The sequence below is a fragment of the Penaeus japonicus genome, unplaced genomic scaffold (genome assembly GCF_977035675.1).
Source record: "Penaeus japonicus unplaced genomic scaffold, GWHDUDI00000001_assembly GWHDUDI00000025, whole genome shotgun sequence".
Classification (NCBI taxonomy): domain Eukaryota; kingdom Metazoa; phylum Arthropoda; class Malacostraca; order Decapoda; family Penaeidae; genus Penaeus; species Penaeus japonicus.
Window position 1 is genome coordinate 2,614,257 of NW_028234427.1, and position 2,042 is coordinate 2,616,298.

The 2,042-nt window shown below is 46.8% G+C and overlaps 1 protein-coding gene across 1 annotated transcript in view; it reads right to left on the minus strand.

Annotated features, from left to right (window-relative positions):
- Nucleotides 1–1,311: 1,311 nt before the first annotated feature.
- Nucleotides 1,312–2,042, minus strand: part of LOC122258860 (polycomb complex protein BMI-1-A) — a 23,206-nt gene continuing 22,475 nt past the window's right edge. The window contains exon 4 of the mRNA XM_086551784.1: nucleotides 1,312–2,042. This exon is cut by the window's right edge and continues 323 nt beyond it. The gene's annotated coding sequence lies outside the window, so the exon portion shown is untranslated.

Consider the following 2,042-nt stretch of genomic DNA (forward strand, 5'->3'; position numbering starts at 1 on the left):
TTTTTCTTCTCTTTTTTTTTTTTTTTTTTTTGTTATCATCTTGAGAGACGACCTTTATTAATTAACCACAAGCCGCATTAGCATCTGGCTGGGCATCGTTAGGCGGTGGAGGGAGGGAGGGAGGGAGGGAGGGAGGGAGGGAGGGATGGAGGGAGGGAGGAGAGAGGGGAGGGAGTGAGGGTGGGAGGTAAGGGAGGGAGGGAAGATTAGGGGGGTGGCGAGGGAGGGAGAGGGTGGGAGGGAGGGATGGTGGGAGAGGGAGGAGGGGAGGAGAGAGAGTGAAAGAAGGGGAGAGAGAGAGGGAGAGAGAGAGAGAAAGCAAGTTTCCAAGTTTCTTTCTAATTTTCTTGAAGAGATCAAAATGAACAGATTCATACTTTTTTCATTCTTCTTCTTCAATATCTTTCTTTCTCCTTCTATTTTCAATTGATCATATTGTTACATTTCCTACATTAAAAATAATTTATATATTTATCTACATAACACTTTTAAGCCTTGTCCTTCTTCTTTTTTTCATAACTCTATTGTTATTTCACCTCTCTCTCTCTCTCTCTCCCTCCTCCCACTCCTCTTTCTCCTGGTCTCTTCTCTCCATCCCCGTCACCCCCCCCTCCCCTTCCTGCTCCTCCACTCCACTTCCCTTCATTAAAAAATCATGTATCAGTCGTGTTATAAATGAGACTCCCTCCCCCACCCTACCCGCCTCCCCACACCCCCTGCCAGCCTCTCAACCCTCCAGTCCCCTCTTCCCTTCCCCTTTCTCTCCCCCCTCCTTCCCTTCTCCCTACTCCATCCCCAACACCCCTCTTACCCCACTTTCAATCATCCCCTCCTCCCTTTCCTCCCCACTTGCTCTTCACTTCCCTCCGCACATCCCTTCCTCCTCTTCCCCCCCCCCTTATCTTCCTAGATTCTCTTTCCCCACCATTCTCTTTCCCCTCTCCACCATCCCCACAATCCTCTCAACACCTTTCCCCTACCCCATCCTCCCACCCCAAGCCCCCATCCCCCTACCCCCACCCACCTCCCTCTCTTTCCTTAAGCCCCACCTCCCTTTCCCCACCATCTTCTCATCCCCCTCCCTTCCCCATCCCCACCATCACCCCTTCTCAACACCTACCCCTACCCCAAGCCCCCATCCCCCCTACCCCCCACCCACCTCCCTCTCTTTCCTTAAGCCCCACCTCCCTTTCCCCACCATCCTCTCTCCTCCTCCTCCTCCTCCTCCTCCTCCTCCTCCTCCTCCTCCTCCTCCTCCTCCTCCTCCTCCCCCCCCCCCTCCCCCTCCCCCTCCCCCTCCATTCAGCTCGTGAGAAGGGGCATAACTATTACAAGTGGTCGTAGCAATCACCTCCCTGTTCCCCCTTTTTTTCTGTTTGAATTAATGATACTTCGAGACCACCCTTTATGAGGCTGTGTGTGTGCGTGCGTGTGTGTGTGTGTGTGTGTGTGTGTGTGTGTGTGTGTGTGTGTGTGTGTGTGTGTGTGTGTGTGTGTGTGTGTGTGTGTGTGTGTGTGTGTGTGTGTGTGTGTGTGTGTGTGTGTGTGTTTTCTTCATTTATCATATTTTATATAATCTTATTTCGATGTTATTCTATTGCTTATTGTCATAATCATCATGATGTTATCATCGTTATTGTTATCATCAACACCGTCATTATTCCTTTGATCATTATTGTTATTTTCTTTCTTTGCTTTTAATTCTTCTTCATATTTGCATTGTTTATTTTAGCTTCGTCCTTTTTTCTTCTTCTTTTTCTTTCTCTTTTGATATCAATATGATATAAAAGAAAACAAGTAGAGAAAAAAGAGAAAATATAGACCTCCTTTGTTTTAGTTCTTAACAACAACAACAATAACAAACACACTCGATTGCAACAAAAAACAACAACAAAAACATTACTTACCTTGCCTAACCCGCACGAAGTTTACCGCAGCGTAACATACTTACAAACAAAAACAAATGCAACAACTTTCAAACAAAAACAAGAGCAAAGAAATCGACCTTTCTGACAAAAAAAAAAAAAACAACAACAGACAGG